The sequence below is a fragment of the Pipistrellus kuhlii genome, unplaced genomic scaffold, assembly GCF_014108245.1.
Source record: "Pipistrellus kuhlii isolate mPipKuh1 unplaced genomic scaffold, mPipKuh1.p scaffold_m20_p_13, whole genome shotgun sequence".
NCBI lineage: Eukaryota > Metazoa > Chordata > Mammalia > Chiroptera > Vespertilionidae > Pipistrellus > Pipistrellus kuhlii.
The window spans coordinates 15,376,732-15,399,439 of record NW_023425438.1 but is presented as its reverse complement, the minus strand read 5'-3'; the positions used below and the strand labels follow the sequence as shown (position 1 = coordinate 15,399,439).

At 37.1% G+C, this 22,708-nt stretch overlaps 1 protein-coding gene and 1 pseudogene across 4 annotated transcripts in view; one reads left to right on the top strand and one right to left on the bottom strand.

The window, feature by feature from the left end:
• SOS1 (SOS Ras/Rac guanine nucleotide exchange factor 1) overlaps positions 1-22,708 on the top strand; it is a 95,015-nt gene that overhangs the window by 4,725 nt on the left and 67,582 nt on the right. The window lies entirely within an intron of this gene.
• On the bottom strand, positions 14,626-21,660 carry LOC118717717 (annotated as a pseudogene).

Here is a 22,708-nt window from a genome sequence, read left to right as displayed (position 1 = left end):
GAGTTGTGGACATCTTGATTTAGACGTCCTTTTGGGTTATCCAGGTGGACTTGTCCAGTTGGGAGTAGGTTGTTGGTACCTGGCAAATCTTATTTGGAACTTATGGTTATACACATAAAGCCGTAAGAACAGATGAAGCCTGTATCCGTACAAAGGCTTACACATTAATGCTCATGGAAGCTCTGTTCAGAAAAAAATAAAAATAAATTTTAAAAAATGAAAACAACCAAAATGTTTATCAACAGATGAATGAATAAACAAATTGTGGAACAGCCATAAATTAGAATACTGCTCAGCAATAGAATGAAGTATTGATACACGTGACAATGTGGCTGAATGTCAAAATAATTAAGCTGAATGAAAGAAGCCAGATTAAAAGAGTATATACCATATAATTCTATTTATATAAAAATTCTAGAAAATGCAAACTAATCTACAAGGACAAAAAGCATGTCAGTAGTTGTTTTAGAAGGGAAGATTTTATGCTCATTTATCTCCTTTGTGCCTAGTTTCAGGGGTATGTACATATGTTAAAATTTAACAGTGTCCAGCTCACATATATGCAATTAATTGTATGTCATTTGTTCCTCAAATAAGGTGCTACAAAAAGTAGATGAGGCCACTCACTGAAAATGATTAGAAGTAAGAGTGAAATAGGGCTGGCATTAGAACTGGGGAAAAGTGTATGCTATGATGTGTAGGGGGAGAGCAGAGGGAAAGCAGTGAGTAAAAGAGATTAAGAAGGAACGACCCTAGTGTCTGAAAAGCTGAGAAAGGCGTTTCAAGAAGAGTCACAAATGTGTCAGGCTAAAGGAGGTACCTGAAAACTATTAGACTTCACAGCTGGAGGGTCACTTATTTCTAGCAGTTTCAGTGTGAGAGGAGAAGATGGAAGAGCATGGAAAAAGAGTAACAAGGACAGATGACTTAAAGAGCTATTTCTGTGGCAAGAAGTGGATTCAAGGTTGGGAAAGACCTGTGTTTTTATTTGAAGAAGAGAGAAACTGTCTTTGGGGAAGGAGCGGAGAGAGAATGCTGGTGAAATACTGAACAAGGAGGAGATGAGCTCAGGAACACAGCATGGAATTTGCTTTGAACTATTTGCTGTACTATTTTAAGTGCCTTACAAATGTTCCCTGATTCTCACAGGATAGAATACTATTATTGCCTCCATTTTACAACAGAGGAAACTGAGGTTTGGAAAGGGTAATTTTGTTAGAGTCTGCATTTTTAAACACTTATGTATGCTACCTCCCTTCTTCTGAAATGGGAGGGAAAGAGATGAAGATGGTTTTGTAGGTTGAAAAGCAGGGAGTTCATGCCAGGTAGCTTCTGTTTTCATAAAATGAAAGGCAAGATTTTTACATAGAGTGAAGAAAGAGAAATGAGTAAGGAGTTTAATAAGCATGATCAAATTTTGGAATTGCTGCTCTGGAATATGCAGAAGGAGCCAGCAGTGAGTTCGGAAGGAATTGCTGAGTGGTGTGGAGTGTGGAGACTATAAATTAGTTGATAGCTGTGAGATTTTCCGCCAGCAGCACTCATTAGTTAATGGGTTGAGGGGCGATAGTTGGTTGCAGGTGACTGCGATAGGGATTAAGAAGATAGAGATATTTCAGGTGATAAGAGAGGAAATAAAGCTACTAGAGAAGTAATAAAGGTGTTAATGGGGGCTCCATGGATTAAAACCCTTGATAAGTTGGGAGAGGAAGGTGATGGGTGCAGATAGGGGACCACGGTTAGAATGATGATTATTTGAGTTTTAATCCAGAGGTGAAGGAGATTAGCTAATTAGAAGCTCTGAAGCTAGTGTATTGAATGATGAGTTGCATACATGGGTGATGGCGAAATCCACGAGGATTAGGTGTGTATTGCAGTGCAGAGGGAGACTGTGTGCCAGCAGTAGCAGGTAGGTCTAGCTATCACAGCAGTGAGGATGCTTTAGCCAAATAATAATGAAAGTGGCAGCTACTCACAACTCCCATAATGTGTTTTTTATTATAGCTATAGATGGAATAGGAAAAAAGTGTACTACATTTTAAAATACTTTTGTCTTGTGACCAAGTTTTTTACCCAACATTTTATTATGAAAAATTTAAATATTCAGAAAAGTTGAAATAATTGTAAACACTCATATACCCATCATATAGATTCTGTAATTTACATTTTACTGTTTGTCATTAGTCGGACATCCCTCGAGGGCTCCTGGATTGCGAAAGGTTGCAGGCTGGGATGAGGGACCCCCCCATCAAGTGCATGAATTTCGTGTACCAGGCCTCTAGTATAGATAGAATCATGCATCATATATTTTTTGGTAAAACTTTTGAGGTTGAGTTTATTAAGAATTCAGTTCTTTTTTTATCATATAAATGTGTCAGTTCATTTTTCAAGTAGGTGGTTACCTGGGAAGTTTCCAGTTTTGGGCTATTAAGAATAAAGCTGCCTGGCCGAAACCAGTTTGGCTCAATGGATAGAGCGTCGGCTTGGGGACTGAAGGACCTGGGTTCGATTCCGGTCAAGGGCATGTACCTTGGTTGCGGGCATATCCCCTGTAGGGGGTGTGCAAGAGGCAGCTGATCGATGACTCTCTCTCATCGATGTTTTTCTCTATCCCTCTCCCTTCCTCTCTGTACAAAATCAATAAAATATATTTAAAAAAAAAAGAATAAAGCTGCCTGGAATATTCTTATATCAGTATTCTTCTTTTGTAGACAACTGTTTTAATTTCTCTTGGGTAAATACCAGGAGAAATGTCCCAAAGAGTAGGTGTCTGCTTAGTTTAAAAGAAACTTCCAAACTTTTTCTCAAAGTGGTTATACCCATTTTACATCCCTACCAATAGTGTATGAGAGTTCCTGTTGCTCGACATCCTTGACAATATTTAATGTTATTAGTCTTTAATTTTAGTCGTTGTGATGGGTATGTAGTGGTATCTCATTGCGATTTTAGTTTCCATTATCTTGATGACTAATGACATTGAACACTTATTCTTGATCTTACTGGTCCTGAGCATTTGTATATCCTTTGGGCAGTATCTGCGTAAATCTGTTGCCCATTTAAAAATTTGAGTTATTTTCCTTTATAGTATTTAGTTGTAAGAGTATTTAGTATTGAGTTATAGCCGAAACCGGTTTGGCTCAGTGGATAGAGCCTTGGCCTGTGGACTGAAGGGTCCCAGGTTCTATTCCGGTCAAGGGCACGTACCTTAGTTGCAGGCACATCCCCAGTAGGGGTTGTGCAGGACGTAGCTGACTAGTGTTTCTCTCTCATCGATGTTTCTAACTATCCCTCTCTTTTCCTCTCTGTAAAAAAATCAATAAAATATATTAAAAAAAATTTTTTTTTCTCACCTAGGATATGCTTTCAGACAGAAAGGGCAGAGGGTAGAGAGGGAGAGAGAAACATTGATGTGAGAGAGAAACATCAATTGGTTGCCTTCCATACATTCCCCAACTGGGGATCAAACCCACAATGCAGCTATTTGCCCTGACCAGGAATAGAATTGGCAACCTTTCAGTGTACAGAATGACACTCAACCAACTGAGACACTCTGTCTGGGCAGTTCATTTTCCTAATGGTATTTTTCTTTGATGAGCAGAAGTTTTTAATATTGATCAAATTTATCAGCCTTTTTTCTTTTAAGGTTATTGCTCTCTGAGTTCAAGAAACCCCTTGCCTGCCACCAGGTTATGAAGATAATCTCCTAATGCTGTTTTCTAAAAGCTTTATAGTTGTTTTTAAAAAACAAAAATATTTTATTGATTTTTTACAGAGAGGAGGAGAGAGGGATAGAGAACTAGAAACGTCAGTGAGGGAGGAACATCGACCAGCTGCCTCTTGCACACCCTACGGGAGATGTGCCCGCAACCAATGTACATGCCCTTGACCGGAATCGAACCTGGGACCTTTCAGTTCTCAGACCGACGCTCTACCACTGAGCCAAACCGGTCCCGGCAACACTGTAGTTTTTAGTGTAGAAATCTTACATATCTTTCGTTAAGTTTAATCCTAAATCTTTTGGTTTTTTTTTTATGCTATTGTAAAGTGTTTTAAAAACTTATTTTCTAATTGTTTGTTGTCAGTACAGCGCTGCGCTGGCCAGCCATGAGCTGGCTTCTGGCTGAGCAGTGCTCCCCCTGTGGAAGCGACTGACCATCATGGGGCAACTCCTGTATTGAGCGTCTGCCCCTTGGTGGTCAGTGCGCATCATAGCGAACAGTCATTCCCAGTCATTCTGCCTCCACAGTTAGGGTCAATTTGCATATTACCCTTTTATTAAATAGGATTTTAAAGGGTCACTGTTTGCTCTCTAGAGCATAGATTCAATGACAGCAGAACTGCTGGCAAGAAGGCCAGTTAGGAGACTTGTGCAGCAATTCACAGACGGGGATAATGGTGGTCTGACTAGGGCAATAGCTGTAGGTATAAAGAAAAGTGGACAGATATTAGAATTGGGGGTGGATTGGTGATTGAATGACAGGGTAATGAGAGAGGAGTTAAAGCTAATTCCCAGGTTTCTGCCTTAGAAGTCTTAAGCTGTAAGGGTGATGAAAGAGGGAATACTGGGAGCAGAGCACACTTGGAGGGGAACTAAGAAACCATCAGTACTCTGGGAGAGAGTTTGTGAGAGAACTGTGATAGGACAGATTGACACTTGGGGGATAGCCGAGTGTGGCAAGCCTGGAAGGCATCTTGGTTGGACTGTCCTTGTTCATTGCAGGCAGGTATACTGAGCATTCTGATGATATCTTTCAAAGTACATTTCAATGCCATTTCCTTTGCAAAGACTTTCTACTACAACTCCATCCCCTAAGTCAGGCATCCTCAAACTTTTTAAAGTGGGGGCCAGATCACGGTCCATCAGAGAGCTGGAGGGCCGGACTATATGAACTACTAATTCCTACTGTAACACCTCGGCTGCGCTCATTGCCCAAAAAACCTGGCGGGCCGGATCAGACTCCTCTGCGGGCCGCATGTGGCCCGCGGGCCGTAGTTTGAAGACGCCTGCAAGTAAACGAATCTCTTAATTTCTTTAGTATTCTAAATCTCGATTTTAGCACTTAATGATAGTCTGCCCTTTAAAGTTTGTTTGTATCTGTAGTTTCTCTCCTCCTCTATATTGGGAGTTACTTGAGAACAAGAATAGGTTCTTACCTATTTTGTATTCTCTAGAATGCTTAACATATTTCTCATGTATAGCAGGTGCTCAGTACATATTTGTTAAATTGCACGTGGTTCTGAGTTTATCCCCTCAAGAATACTAATGTATGGAGTTAGGTGGGTTGAGGTCTTCACTTGTCAAAAAGCATTCGAATCTTCAGCCTAGTTTTTAGCAAACAAGGAGGCAACTGATCTATATTTTAGCAATGATTCATTTAAAATGGCTAGATTTTTCTTTTAAAGTATAATGCTTCAAAGGACAAGCAGATGCCAAGATGGGATCAAGCATGCAAGAAATGTATTAGAACTGCTTGTGAGAGAAAATGAGGATGGAGGTCAGGAGAGTTGTCAGACTCTGATGTAAGTCTGACTGTAAGTCAAGGAGAGGAGAGGAAGGAAGGAACTTTGGGTGAAAGTGTCTAACATTGCTGTGCAGTTCTAAGAAAAGTTCACCAGCCTCAGGAAGTCCTTGAGTGAAAGTTGCCTATCACAGGCATTCCTCAATCCCAGGATAGGCTTGTCTTACTATGTATGCCTGCTCTGCTCAGTCATTGACAGGGAGCAGTCAGTGAGAAGCTGGGCCCTCAGTCGTTAGGTTCCCTGTGGTCAGAGATCTGAGAGGTTCGTTTTCATAGCCAGCCCGGGTCAATGAAATTATCCATTCAAATGGGTACTAATTTGTTCCCCCCAAACCCTTTATGCTTAAAAACAAACATGTTAGAGTAAGTCTAATGGTCAAAAGTTAATTATTGACAGTAATAGTACACAAGCTGGTTATCAAAGTTTGCATTTCATTTTGAAGTTTATTTATAATTAAACCTTTGTACAAAACCACAAGCAAAGCAATAAAGATAAAATAAAACAATGCAAATGATACTCATGCTATTCCTATGTACTAGTGTATCAGGAATACTTTAGGCCCGTAGTCGCAGACTGTGGCTCGCGAGCCACATGCGGCTCTTTGGTCCCTTGAGTGTCTGGCTCTTGCACCAAATACCACAGCCTGGACGAGTCTATTTTGAAAAAGTGGCATTAGAAGAAGTTTAAGTTGAAAAAATTTGGCTCTCCAAAGAAATTTCAATCATTGTACTGTTGATATTTGGCTCTGTGGACTAATGAGTTTGCTGACCACTGCTTTTGTCACTTCAGGATTATCAGGAGCAGTCCAACCATCCAGCCATAAAGATGTTTGCTTGTTGACTTGCCATTTTAAGTTGTTACCTCAGAGCAAGTGAAACAAATCAGTGAAAGAAATTTTCATAAAGTCAAATTCTGGCAACCTTCCTTTGGAGTTGAGGATGGGTATACATTGAAGAAATTGAGTAATTAATTTTTTTTTTATATTATGGCCCCTGAATTACTCATTATTTTTAAAAATATATATTTTATTGATATTTTTACAGAGAGGAAGGGAGAGAGAAAGCTAGAAACATCGATGAGAGAGAAATATCAACCAGCTGCCTCTTGCACACCCCCTTCTGGGATGTCCCCACAACCAATGTACATGCCCTTGACCGGAATCGAACCTGGGACCTTCCAGTCCGCAGACCGATGCTCTACCGCTGAGCCAAACCGGTTTCGGCTGCTCATATTATTTTTAAAGGTTTTTTAAACTATAACATGGAGCCAAAACCACTTTGGCTCAGTAGATAGAGTATTGGCCTGCGGACTGAAGGGCATGTATCTTGGTTGCGGGCACATCGACCAGGAGGCAGCTGGTCGATGTTTCTCATCGATGTTTCTGGCTCTCTATCCCTCTCTCTTCCTCTGTAAAAACAAACAAACAAAAACCAACGGAAAAAAACAAAACAAAACTATAACATGGAGATGATTTTGGAAGAGTTTCTTTAATGCTACTTTCCTGTTAATTTTGAGTGATTTTGTTTTATTCACTAAATTTGTTAAGCACTTATTCTATAGTAAGCATTATGACTATCCAATTTAAAAAATATAATTGCTATTTTAAAAAATATATATTTTATTGATTTTTTACAGAGAAGAAGGGAGAGGGATAGAGAGCTAGAAACATCGATGAGAGAGAAACATTGATTAGCTGCCTTCTGCACCACCCTTCACTGGGGATGTGCCCGCAACCAAGGTACATGCCCTTGACCGGAATCGAACCTGGGACCCGTCAGTCCACAGACCGACGCTCTATCCACTGAGCCAAACCGGTTTCGGCCATAATTGCTATTTTTATGAAACATATCTGCTGATAAAAAATATTGTAATCTTCTCACGTGTGTTAAAGCATCCAAATTGCAAATGGGATCAATTCTCGTATAGTTTAGTTCAGGGTTAAAAATAAATAATAAAACAAGTTGAGATTTTTTAAAAGTTATTTTTAATTAGCAGGCTTTTTGTAATAAGATAACTTAAATTCCAGTTATTTTTTTATAATTGCTTAAACAAAGTTTTTTCTTTCTTATATAGACAAGTCCAATTTTCTATTTTACTTATAATCTAAATCATTTGCACATTAATTGATTTCTGTGTGTGACCCAATAATTTGTAATGGATTGCACTTACTGATAAACATCCACAGATATTTTGCATAAAAACTTGGGTAGGATTCTGATTTTTTTACATACATTGAATAACTTTTTCTTTTGATTTTTTTTGTGCTAAAAATATATAGTTTACATAAAATTAGCCATTTTAACAATTTTAAGTATTAATTCAGTGCCAGTAACTACATTTACAGTGTTGTGCAACCATCACCCCAAACAGAAACTCTGTACACATTAAGCAATGACTCTCCACTTCCCCCTCCTCTAGCCCCTGCCAACTTCTAATCTATTTTGTCTCTATGAATTTGCCTATTCTATATATCTCATATAAATGGAATCATACAATGTTTGTCCTTTTGTCTCTTGTTTCACTTAGCATAATATCTTCAAGGTTCATTCATGTTGTGACATGTATCAGAATTCCATAATTTTTAAGTCTAAATAATATTTCATTGTACATATATACCACATTTGTTTATCCATCTATCTGTTGGTTCTACCTTTTGCTTTTGTGAATAATGCTACAATGAATGTTGGTATATAAATATCTGTTTAAGTCTCTGTTTTCAATTATTTTGGGTATATAGCTAAAAGTAGAATTGCTGGGTCATTTGGTAGTGCTATTTTTAGCTTTTAGAGGAACTGCCATACTGTTTTCCTAGCAGCAATGAACAAAGATTTCAGTTTCTCTAAATCCTCACCTACACTTGTTTTCTTTTTTGTGTGTTTTTTTTAATTATCCTAATTGGTGTGAAATGATGTCTCAGTGTGCTTTTGGTTTGTATTTGTTTTTTCCTAATAATTATCACATGCTTCATTTCCATTTGTATATCTTTGGAGAAATGTCTATTCATGTTTATTACCCATTTTAAAATTAGCTTTTTTTGTTTTTGAATTTTAGGAGATCATTATATATTCTTGATATTAAACCCTTATTGGGGATATGATTTTATAAGTATTCTCTTCCATTCAAAGCCAACTGAAAAGTTGTCTTTCAGTATATTGATAATGTTCTGTACGCAAAAGCTTTTAATTTTCATAAAGTTCAATTTTTTTCTTTCATTGCTTGTATTTTTTATGTCATATTAAGAATCCATTACCGCCGAAACCAGTTTGGCTCAGTGGTAGAGCGTCGGTCTGCGGACTGAAAGGTCCTGGGTTTGATTCCGGTCAAGGGCATGTACATTGGGCTGCTGACACATCCCCGGTAGGGGATGTGCAGGAAGGAGGCAGCTGGTTGATGTTTCTCTATCATCGACGTTTCTGGCTCTCTATCTCTCCCCCTTCTTCTCTGTAAAAAATCAATAAAATATATTAAAAAAAAAAAAGAATTCATTACCAAATAAATTCAAGGCCATGATATGATTTACCCTTAGGTTTTCTTCTAAGAACTTCATGGTTTTAGCTTTTCTTTTTTTAAATATATTTTTAATTGATTTTTTACAGAGAGGAAAAGAGAGAGAGAGCCAGAAACTTCCATGAGAGAAACATGGACCAGCTACCTCCTACCCCCCCCCCCTCCCCCCCACCGGGGATGTGCCCGCAACCAAGGTACATGCCCTTGACCGGAATCGAACCTGGGACCCTTCAGTCTGCAGACTGACGCTCTACCACTGAGCCAAACCGGTTTCGGCCATGGTTTTAGCTTTTATATTTAGGTTATTAATCCATTTTAGGTTAAATTTTGTATTTGGTGTGAGTTAGGTGTCCAATTTCTCTCTCTCTCTCTCTCTCTCTCTCTCTTTCTCTCTCCTCCTCCCTCTCTCTCTCTCTCCTCTCTCTCTCTCCTCTCTCTCCTCTCTCCTCCCTCTCTCCTCTCCTCCTCTCCCTCTCTCTCTCCTCCTCCTCTCTCTCCTCTCCTCTCCTCTCTCTCCGCTCTCTCCTCTCTCCTCTCGTCTCCTCCTCCTCTCTTCTCTGTCTCCTCTCTCTCTCTCTGTCTCTCTCTCTCTCTGGTCTCCTCTGTCTCTTCTCTCTGCATGTGGCAATCCAGTTATCCCAGCACCATTTATTGAAGGGATTAATCTTTATCCATTGGATAGACTTGGCGTTTTTGTAAAAAAAAAAAAGAAAAATCAGTTTACCATAGCTGCATAGATTTATTTCTGGACTCTTGATTCTGATATATGTGTCTATATGTCTATATTTATGACAGTACCACACTGATTACTGTAGCATTGTATATTACGTTTTGAAATTAGGAAGTATCTTCTTTATTATTATTTTGGCTACTTAGGGCCCTTTGCAATTCCATATAAATTTGAGGAGTGGCATTTTCATTTCTGCAGGAAAAAAGATTATAACAATTTTGATTGGGATTGCATTGGATCTGTAGATTGTTTTGGTAGTATTGACAATATTGTCTTCCTAGCCATGAATACAGTATGTCTTTTCATTTGTTTAGGTGTTTATTTATTTATTTAGTAATGTTTTGTAGTTTTCAGGCTAAAAGTCACCTCCTTGATTAAATCTATTTCTAGGTATTTATGCTTTTATTTTCCCCCCTGAGCATTCTTTATTATAATTGTGTTATAACAGTAAAAAGCTAGGAAAATTACAGGACAAGTGGAATAGGGCCCTAGGTATATTATGCTTTTAGATGTTATACTTCTTTTAGTTGCTAATGGAATTACATTTGTAATTTTTAGATTGACATTGCAGGGATGTAAAAACAAAACTGTTCTTTATGTATTGGTTTTATTCTGCAATTTTGCTCAATTAATTTACTAGCTGTGGTAACTTTCCTATGGATTCTTTGGTATATATTTTTCTATATACAGGATTACATCATCTGCAAATAGCAAACATAGTTGTTGTTTTTCCTTTATGTTGTGGATACCCTTTTTTTTTTTTTTTAAGATTATGAGGAATTATCAGTTTAAAAAAAAGGGAATGAAACCTGATATATGCTGTAACATGGATGAACCTTGGAAACATTTGCTAAGAGAAAGAAGCCAGACAAAGCACAGGTGTTTTATGATTCCATTTATTTGAAATACCTAGAATAGTCAAATTCATAGAGACAGAAAGTAGAACAGTAGTTACCATGGACTAGGGAAAGGTGGTAATGTGAAGTTATTGCTTAATGGGAACAGAATTTCAGTCTGAGATGATGAAAATGTTCAGGAGATGGGTAGTGGTGATGTTGCACAACACTGAATGTACTTAATGCCACTAAGCTGTAGACTTAACTTGTTTAAATAGTACATTTTGTATATTTTACCATAATTTTAAAAAATGTTTATTGGATTCACCCAGGCATATTGAATCCGAATCATAAAACTTAATTTTTTTTTTTTTTTTTGCTGACAAGACTTTATCATTTGACAGCTCTACTGTTCTTGCTATGTTAGCAATACGTAATATTTAAAAAATTAAGATATACTGATTCTTATGAACTCTTAAGTCTATACATGCTGTTTCCTTTACCTAGCATGTTATTCCTTTCATTTTCCCAGCCCACTTTTCACCTAAATTCTATTCATCCATCAGATTTCTGCTTTAGTTTCCTTCTCAGAACTACTACTAGGTTAACTTAGCTCCACCTCCATAGCCTTACAGAATCCTCTAATAAGAACAATAGCATAACTACAGCTAATATTAAGTAAACACTCTGTACGGGCACATAATTATTATCAGAAGGATTAATTAATTTCCTCAGGGTTACACTCTGGTAATTGAAAGGACTGAAATTTGAATTTAGACAGCTTAGGCCACATTTAACCTCTTTATTACTATGTTTCTTATTATGTAGTCATTTTTGGAACTAATGTCTTGTTCTCCTGTAATTTTAAAGTCTGAGAGGGCAGAAACTATGTGTATCTTATATCCTTATATATAGCACAATATCTGTTGGACGCATGTGTGTATTCATGTATCATATTTGGTATATAGCCTCTTTTACTCAAAAAGTATGAAAATTGATAAAATGGAATTCACAGATGACAATGACCATTTTACCTTCTATAAATAAAAATAAGATAATGGCAATACATGTATTACGAATTTCTGCTCTAGCTTTAAAGATACTGTTTAGAATGGGATTGAAACTTAATAGGAGAGGATGGCCCATCTGGTGTGGCTCAGTGGTTGAGCAGCAACCATGAACCAGGAGGTCATGGTTGGATTCTTGGTCTAGCCTGGGTTGTGGGCTAGATCCCCAATAGGGTGTGCAGGAGGCAGCTGATCAGTGATTCTCTCTCATCATTGATGTTTCTTTCTCTCTCTCCTTCTCCCTTCCTCTACCTGAAATCAGTAAAAAAAAAACCCCACAAAAACCACTAAATAAAAGGCCCGTCAATATGCGAGGACACCAGGTCCAGCAGGACAAGGTCACTTAAAAAAAGATAGGATGGCTGAACCCGTTTTGGCTCAGTGGATAGAGCGTCAGCCTGCGGACTGAAAGGTCCCGGGTTCGATTCCGGTCAAGGGCATGTATCTGGGTTGCGGGCACACCTCAGTAGGAGGTGTGCAAGAGGCAGCTGATCGATGATTCTCTCTCATTGATGTTTCTAACTCTCTATCCCTCTCCTTTCCTCTCTGTAAAAAATCAATAAAAATATATTTTTTAAAAAATAGGATGGATAGGAGCATGTAGTGGGGAAGGAACATGGAAATTTTATAAAACCCTCCTAACTATGTTGGGGCGTTGCTGATAAGGGATTTCTGCCACAGTTGGAATACTCTTAAGTGTGGAGATTAAAAAGATACCCGGCCAGTATGGCGCAGCGTTTGAGCACTGATTTATGAACCAGGAAGTCACAGTTCAATTCTGGGTCAGGGCGCATGCCCAGGTTTTGGTATTGATCAGGAGACAGCCAATCATTGATGTTTTTATCTCTACCTCTCCATTCCTCTCTGAAATTAATAAAAACATATATATATATACATATATATATATGTTTTTATTAATTTTATTAAAAAATATATATATATTTTAAAGGAACATGCTTGAAGAAGAACTAAAAAAACATTTTCTGAGTCAGTTCTTTGTTTTATTGGTGTTATCACAAAGTAATAAAAATTTGGGAAGGTCATATGTATTGTTTTTAGAGCAAGACAAATGAAATATGATATGAACTTGGCACTTGATACATGTTTGGAATTTGATGTGTGTAGTTACTTTCTGTGGGAAAGGACTTTGAATATTGCCTTTCCCATGGCTAATGTACACACAACAAAACAATTATGAAACATTTTATTTTAATGAAAATTAAATGAAGTGAACAATTTCAATTACATTTAAAAGTTATATGTATACATATACACATAAAATGTTACAAACGTGCATAAATATGACAGTTATTTTCAGTAGTTTTTTTTGGGGGGGGGGTTGGTTTTATTCTTTTTTTCTTAACTTTCATCCTCACTCATGAACTGTCAGAACCCTGAATAATCCATGTTAACCTAGGTTATATTATTCCATATTTCTTTCCATGTTGTCATGTGCATGTACAAATGTTTATCTGAATTACATTAGAAACACACATATGTTTGTGTGTGTGTGTTTTTGATCATTCCCTGTACTTCAAATTGTTCTGTCTTACTCAGAATACTTTGTGGAAATCTGTCAAATGGCATAGCTCTAATTCCTTTTTTTTTTTTGAGAGAGAGATTTATTGTTCTACTTATTTATGTATTAATTGATCGACTCTTGTATGTGCCCTGACCAGGGATCAATCCCGCAACCTTGGTGTTCTGGGACAGTGCTCTAACCAGCTGAGCTACCCAGCCAGGGCTCACTTTATTCTTTTTAATGGCTACATAGTTGTGTTAGTTTGCCAGGACTTCAATAAAAAAGAACCACACACTGGGAAGCTTAAACAACGGAAATTTATTTTATTACAATTATGGAAGCTACAAGTTCAAGTTCAAGGTGTTGGCAAGTTTGATTTTTTTTTTCTGAGGCCTCTTGTTTTGTAGGTCGTTATCTCCTTCCAATGGTTTTCCCTCTGTGTATATGTGTGTCCAAATTTCCTCTTCTTATAAGAACAACAGTTGTATTGGATTAGGGCCTACCCTAATGACCTCATTTTAATTACCCCTTTAAAGACACAATCTTCAAATAGAGTCATATTCTGAAGTACTGGGAATTAGGACTTCAACATATGAAAATTTAGGGAATACAATTTAGCCTAGTGTAATATTCCATAATTTACTTAAACATTCCCTTACTGATGGACATTACATTATTTCTAAATTCTTATCACGATGAACTGTGGTGCAATAAAAATCTTTTGTTTGTGTGTCTTTTATTTTTATAGAACAAATTCCCAAGATGTGGTTGCTGGGCTATGGGGTATATTTATTTTTAATTGTAATAGCAGTATACAGCCAGACTGGGGGTTGAACCAGAAACCTGTTTGCCCTCACCAGAAATCCAACCCGCCACCTTTCAGTAACAGACAGACATTGCAACCAGTGAGCCACAGTGGCCAGGGCTGGATTACTTCTTTAAAATTCTGTTATCAGTTAGCATCTCTACTAGCAAGGTAATAGAATAACCTGTTTCTAGCATTGCTGTAATCATTTTAATTTTTGCTAGTCTGATCAGAGTAAAACATATCGTTCCTTTATTTTGCATTTCTCTTAATTCTGTTAAATTTTAGGATTATTTAATAGGTTTGTATTAGGAAATTTAAAATGTCAAGCTTCAATGAAGCTGTAAAAAGTTATTTTAAGAAGAACTTAAATTATTATCTAGGTATATTGCCTATTCCCACTTAATGAGTTGAGGTTCAAAAGTTCGTTTATAAGTTGCTTGGGATTTGAAACACCCTTTCTTAGGCAGTATTATAAACAGTGATTAGATTCTCAACCCACCCTACAAAGCATGCTTAACTCATAAAGTTATTTCTAATATTATATGGAACTTAACAGTGTCATTCATTCATTCATTCATTCATTCATTCATTCATTCATAAGTACTCCATGAATAGAACGCTTTTTTTCTCTGAATTATCCTTATGTAGTTAGGTTCTGTGGTTTCTGGGAAAGAGTGCAAGATAGTAGGCAAGGAGTGAAATGAACAGATGACATGGTAGTAATAATGCAGTATAGATAGGATATAAACCTGGCTCTATTAGAGGAGAGGTAATATTTCTGGGTTAACCACCAGTGATGTGTTTACACAAAACATTCATTAATTGTGTGTAAGTAGTGTATTCAATTCCTAGAAAAACTTAGATGTACTTTAGTTACATCTGTAGTTTCCCTTTTACTACCCACTCCTTCTTCCCCCCACAATGCCTCACCAAAACAAAAAACTTTATTTACGTTGAAAAACAAAATCTTGGGTTAGAATCCGTGATATTTCCAAGGTCTCTTCATCAAACAGGGCAGTAGCAAGCAGGGAATCAGATAGGGGCCATTACAGATTATTTTACGTAAGAGCATCACTCAGAGCAAGGGCAGGCCTACAATGGCAGAGACGAGGAGGTCTGATTCAGTCTTGCTCTGGCCTATATCTCCCCACACTGGGAGGTCACCACAGGCAGCTTGGGTTTATTGTTGGGGCACATGGGGACATTCTCATCACTAGAAGTCCATCAGTAGTTTTTCCTAAGCACCACATGCTTTCCATCCAGCCAATCACACTTAGAGGAAGTGATGAAGAGTTGACAGCCATTTGTACAGGACCTGTTTGCCATTGAAAGCAGTCCTGGAGCTGAGTGCCTAAATTTAAAATTTTCAGTATAAATTTTCATCTGCAAATGGTTCCCAGTCAATACTGGCAACTCCAGTATCATCCCCGTTAACAAACTCTCCACCCTGAATCCAATCCTTTATAATCCTGTGGAAAGTACTCCCTTTGTATCCCATCAGAACCCCATCTTTTCTAAATTCTCCAGCACACACCTACAAAGAACTACTAGATCTTTGTGGCCAACTTCCTGGCTGCCAGTGAGAATACCACAGGGCCCTTGCTGGTTTGTCTCAGTGGTTAGAACATCAGCCCAAGACTGAAGGATCATGGGTTCGATTCCTGGTCTAGGGCACATACTTGGCTGCAGTTCGATCCCTGTCCCTGTCAGGGCACTTGTGGGAAGCAACCAGTTGATTGTGTGTCACATTGATATTTCTTTTTCTCTTTGTCTCTCTCCCTTTCTCCCCTTCACTCTCTTTCTAAAGATCAATAGAAAATAATATCCTTGCGTGAGGATTAAAAAAACAACAACACACAACACCACAGGGTTCACAGGGTTTGAATTTGCCACCACCATGGCTCTAACCTGGAAGCAGAACTTGGGAGCACAAGCTTTCTCCCTTATACTTAGGTCTCATTTCAGTAGATTGGGGTTTAAAATAAGATTAAAAAAAAAACAAAACAAAAAACTAAATGGCTGGAGCCCTCTTTGTATTAAAATATAAGCTCAATGAGAGCCAGGACTTTGTATATCTTGTATACTACTGGATCTCTGACATTTAGAATAACATCTTGCACACAGTAGACCTTCGATAAATATTTTTTTAATAAGTCCCAACTGAGGGGAAATTTTTTCTTTTTTCATATTTTTATCCCCCTCCGCCATTGATACGTATAAGGAAAGAGACTTAGCCTAAACTAAACTAAGGTTTTAATATAAATGGTTCATAGCAAAGCATCCTTGTAGCAGAGAGATTCTTCAGCATACAAATCTAATTATGTCTATGTTTTGTTTAAAACTCTTCGATTATCCCGGGTTCGATTCCGGTCAAGGGTATGTACCTTGGTTGCGGGCATATCCCCAGTAGGGGGTGTGCAAGAGGCGGCTGATTGATGACTCTCTCTCATCGATATTTCTAGCTCTCTAGCTCTCTCCCTTCCTCTCTGTACAAAATCAATAAAATATATATTAAAAAAATTGCTATAAGTATTCTTTGCAGAAACCGGTTTGGCTCAATGGATAGAGCGTCGGCCTGGGGACTGAGGTCCTGGGTTCAATTCCGGTCAAGGGCATGTACCTTGGTTGCGGGCATATCCCCAGTAGGGGGTGTGCAAGAGGCAGCTGATTGATGACTCTCTCTCATCGATGTTTCTGACTCTCTCTCTCCCTTCCTCTCTGTACAAAAATCAGTAAAAATATATTAAAAAAACAACAACAAAAAAAAAACCTCTTCAATTATTTTCTGCTCCTGATCACTTCCCAGCTCCTTAATATGACATACAAGCCCTCCCTTTCTAGCCTTAGCTTTCCCACAGGTTCTCTTTGGTCTAATTCTTGCAGTTTCCCCAACACACCATTTTGTCTTGGCCTCTGTGTCTTTTTTATGTTAGCTTTTTTACTAAAATCCCTGCTTCCTTATCTTCTGCCTGTTGAAGCTTATTTATCCTTTATTCTCCAGTTCAAGAATGTTTTACTTGTGAAGGCTTCTGATACTTCTCACATATCAACAGCTAGATCATTCTCTTTTTTGGTCATCACTGTACCTTAAATATTAACTTCATTTTAGCTTCATCATATTGAAGTCTTTGTTTATAAGCCTACCTCCTCTGTGAGATGAAATCTTCAAGGGCAGATGCCATATCCTCATTCATTTTGTGTCCGCAGCAAATAAGGGGAGGAGGGGGGGTTTGCATATGCTATATATGTGGACCTAAAGACTGATAGGCCCCCCCAAAAAAGTTTTAGTTCATTTTATTTATAGAAAAGATTTAAGCTCTTGTTTATTTTTGTCTTTAAATTTTTTTTTGCAAAAGATTTCTGCTTTAACTTTTAAATGAAAATCAGAATGAGAAGAAATAAGCATCTACATTGACTCAACAGTCATAATACTGAGAGATTTAACAATACAAATCTTTATTATGGGTAGGCAACTAAGTAATTGCGGATTTTTTAAAAATCAAAGAATTTTTTTATGGAACTAAATAACTTTATTCTGTAATGTATTGCCCATTTTGATCAATGACCTTTTGCCATCTTTCAGGCAGCATCATAATCCCACGTTCAAAAAACTTCTGGTTTTTATTAGCAAAAAACTGAATCAAGTACGATTTGACATCATCATCATTATTGAAATTTTTACCATTCAAGGAGTTTTGTAAAGATCGAAACAAAAAGTAATCAGATGGTGCAAGGTCAGGACTATATGGTGGATGTGGCAAAACATCCCAACCAAGCTCCATTAATTTTTGCCAAGTGACCAAAGATGTGTGTGGCCTTGCATTGTCATGATGGAATACAACACCTTTTCGATTTGTCAATTCGGGCCGCTTTTCTTCAACTGCATTGTTTAATTTCGTTAGTTGTTCAATGTAGACATCAGAATCGATCGTTCGGTTGGGTGGTAAGAGTTCAAAGTAGACAATTCCTTTGTAATCCCACCAAACTGATAACAAAACCTTCTTTTGATGAATATCAGCTTTTGATGTTGTTTGAGTTGGTTCACCTGGCCTGCTCCATGATCTTTTCCGCTTGATATTGTTGTAAACAACCCATTTTTCATCGCCAGTTATCAGTCGTTTTAAAAATGGATAATTTTCATTACATTTCTTTAGCAAATCGCAGCTGCTAATGCGTTGTGTTAACTGTGATTCTTTCAGTTCGTGAGGAACCCATGTATCGAGTTTTTGAACATAGCCAAGTTGTTTTAAGTGATTTTCAATGCATGTATGTGATACATGAAGCTTCTCTGCAATCTCACGTGTTGTACTGTGACAGTCCGAATTGATTATTGCTTTGATTAGGGCGTCATCACTTCAACTGGACGACCAGAGCGTTTTTCATCTTTGAGTGAAAAATCACCAGAACGAAATTTGGCAAACCAATTTTAACACTGCCGTTCTTTTAAGGCTTCGTCACCATAAACAACACATAACTTTTTATGAGCTTGCGATGCGTTTTTCCCTTTGCGGAAATAAAAAAGCAAAATATGACGAAAATGTTCCTTTTGATTTTCCATTTTTCAACGAATGCCAAACGAAAACTACAAAACAGATCAAAAAACTTTTTTTTACTGATTAACAGCTGAATAGCCAACTATCAAATAACAAAATGTGTTTTACATTTGTACTACGTCTGCAAACCTAAAAATTCAACTGAAGCCATATATGTGTGAAACCCGCAATTACTTAGTTGCCGACCCAATATTTACGATTGTAAAGGTTTTGAGAATACCAGTTTTATTTCAAATTCTCCTGTTATAATTATAAATAAAAATAAAAAATCTGGGCTCAAGATACGACAAAATACAATCTAGAAGCCTTTCTGATTCTTCAGAAAGCCATTAGCTTAGAAAAGGCTATTAAAGATTCATCAGAATTCAACATAGTTTATTCTGGCAGTTTGCCCGAGGGATTCTGAATACACTTAGAGAACTCATATATCAAAGAGCTAGGAATTGATTTAGACCTAATCCTTTTGCTTTTTCAGATCCCACAAAATCTGGCAATACTAGCCAACAAAGTTGCTTCTGAATCTTAGAAATTACTAGAGATGAACTGTCAAAATAGAAGCAGGCAGTCCTTAAGGAAAGTTTAAAATTCAGCAGGTGGCACTTTTGTTGAAGATCATGATTATATCTTCAAAGAAATACTGTCATAATCATATGAATTCTTATTCATGGCTATCATTAATTCTTTAGTGAATTTTTTTGCATTTATTTTACTTAAAGTAATTGCATTTAAAGAAGTATATGAAGCTTTCTATGTCAATAAAACATAATATTTTCAAAAAATGAAAATAAGGGAAAACTCACGCCTAGTTTAAACCCAATTCTAATGTTAATTTTAATTATGAATGCACATGTCCGCCCGCACACACGCCCACCAACACACACACACACACACACACACACACACACACCCTCAGTGAATATCAACTATGAATGGCTTCAGAAGGCTGTCATAAGGTTGGCAGAGTAACCTATTCTGTATAACTTTGAATGATTGGGATCATTTGATCTATTAAATGTCTGTGTACATTTATATGGAATGGAACACATGGAATACTTAGCTGAAACACTATCTCATAGAAGAGAAGATTTTTATTCTATCTGTATAAGAAATGTTACACTACTGCCTGCTCATTGAAGAAATCTCTTAGCATATCTTTTTTTTGGTAACAGTTTTATTTTATTTTTTTTAATTTTATTTTTTTCCAATTTTTAAAAATTAATTAATTTATTTTTACATATTTTATTGATTTTTCCCCCTCCCTCCCTCCCACACATCCCCTCCCTTCCCAGAGCTTTATGTCCATTGGTTGTACTTATATCTCTTAGCATATCTTCCTTGAAAGGTAAAGAGCAAAGTCTGTGTATTTCAGGAATTGATGCTCTGCTTGTCTTTAAACATCTACCATTGCCCATGTTTTTCAGTCATAGGTTTGAAGTAATGTTTTTGTTTTTAAGGAAGTAAAATAATTTATTACTCTCTTGTATAAATGAACTTTGTGATCACTATTTGACAGATATAAGATACAATAAATGTTAATGTCCAGAAACTTAGAACAGTGGCATCATGCATTATTTATCTAATAGGTTATATTTATAAATATCAATGAATAAAAGTATTTGAATTTCTAAAAATTTGTTTTACAAGATGTCAAATAACATTTGAATGATATGTGTCTAAATTTTAAACATTATCAAGTTTTTGTTTGTTTTTAAACCATAGCATTTCACTGCTTTGGTTATATACAATTCATTTGATTCTGCATATTAGAGTATTAGGTCCATATGAGCAGGGACTGTTGTCTGTTTGTTTGTTTGTTTGTTTGTTTTTGGTTAATCCTCACATGAGGATATTTTTTTCCATTGATTTTTAGAGATTGTGAAGGATGAGGAGAGAGAAACATTGATGGGAGAGAGACACATCGATAAGTTGCCTCCTGCATATGCCTGGACCAGGACCAGGAATTGAACCTGCAACCAAGGTAGATATATATCCTTGGCTGGAATCAAACCCGGGACCCTTCAGTCTTAGGGCTGATACTCTATCCACTGAGCCAAATCAGCTAGGGCAAGAAACCACTTCCTTTGCTCATCCATAGAAGCAGCTTCCTTATCCATTAAAGTTTTATCATGAGATTGCAGCAGTTATGTCACATCTTCAGACTCCAGTTCTAATTCTAGTTTTCTTGCTGTTTCTGCTACATCTGTAGTTACTTCCTCACTAAAATCTGAATCTCTCAGAGTCATCCATGAGGGTTAGAATCAACTTCTCTTAAAGTCCTGTTAATGTTGATATTTTGACATCTTTACATGAATCATGAATATTCTGAATGACATGTAGAATGTGAATCTTTTTCAGAATGTTTTTAATTTATTCTGCTCAGATCCATTAGAGGTATCACTACCTGTAGTGGCTATAGCCTTATGAAATGTTTTTCTTTAAGTAATGAGATTAAAAAGTTGAAATAATTTCTTGATCCATGGGCTACAGGATGTATATAGTGTTAGCAGGCCTGGAAACTACATTAATTTCATGTATCTCCATCTTAGGTGACCAGGGGCATTGTCAATGAGCAGTAATATTTTGAAAGTAATCTTTTGTTCTGAGCAGTAGGTCTCAACAGTGGGCTTAAACAATTCAGTAAGCCATGTTGTAAACAGATGTGCTGTTATCCATGTTTTGTTGTTCCATTTATAGAGCACAGACAGAGTAGATTTAGTGTCATTCTTAAGGGCCCTGGAATTTTTAGACTGGTAAATGAGCATTGGCTTCAACTTAAAGTCAAAATACCAACTTCTGATAGATATTTACCTGATAGATATTGCCTGAAAATACAGCTGCAGAAGAAAAGGGAAGAGGTCAGAATATCAACATTAACAGGACTTTCGAAGAAACTGATTTTAACTGTCACGAATGACTTTGAGAGGTTCAACACTTCAGTGAAGGTAACTATAGATGTGGTAGAAACAGTAAGAGAACTAGAATTAGAACTGGAGCCTGAAGATGTGACTGACCTGCTGCAGTCTCATTAGCATCTAAGTAGAGAGCTACCCTGTCCTTGGAAGTTTTGAAGCCAGGCATTGACTTCTCTTCTTCAGCTATGAAAGCCCTAGTTAGCATCTTCCAATATAAGGTTGTTTAATCTACATTGAAAATCTCTGATTGAGCATAACCACCTTCACTGATTATCTCATGTATATCTTCTGGATAACGTGCTGTAGCTTCTACAACAGCATTTGCTGCTTCACCTCATGTTTTTATATTGTGGAAAGATCATCTTCCTTAATCCTCATGAACCAACCTCTGACTTCAGACTTCTTCTGCAGCTGTATTGCCTCTCTCAGCCTTGACAGAATGAAGAGAGTTAGGGCCTTGTTCTGGATTAGTCTTTGATTTAAGGTGGGGAGGTGGGGGGAGGAGAGAGTGTTGTGGCTAGTTTGATCTTCTATCCAGACCACTAACACTTTCTTTAGATCAGCAATAAAACGGTTTTGTTTTCTTTCCATTTGTGTGTTCACTGGAGTAGCACTTTTAATTTCCTTCAAGAACTTTTCATTTGCAGTCATAACTTGGCTAACTGGCACGAGAGGACTAGCTTTTTGCCTGTCTTGACTTTTGACATGCTTTTCTCACTAAGCTTAATTAATCATTTGTAGATTTTGATTTAAAGTGAGAGATATGCTGGTAAGTTTTACAGAGGCCAGTGGCTTGAAGTGCCTCCAAAGAAATAATAAAAAAATAAAGGTAAAGATTATTGTTTATGAATGAGTGACCACCAAATTATCTTCCTAAAGTATAGACAGTACAAATCATCAAAAGTACCCATTTGTATTCTTTGGTAGAGGGTGACTTTGTGTTCAGCCAACATTTATCAAGCTTGTATTATGTGCTCTGCACAGTGCTAGATGCTGGAGTTACAATGATGAATAAGATAAGAAATATCCCTCTTGGATTTTGTCATTTAGTAGGAAAGATATAGTTACATAAGGAACAGAGATCCATAGTAGTACAATTTTGCCCAAGTGGTATTGTAAGTAAAAGTTTTAGCTACCACTGGTACTTGACAACCATATAGTCTATATCTATCCCCGGCTCAGCCTCTCCCACCCTCTCTGAATTCCCACAGGGTAACTGATTTAAAAAAAATAAAATAAATTGAAATTATACA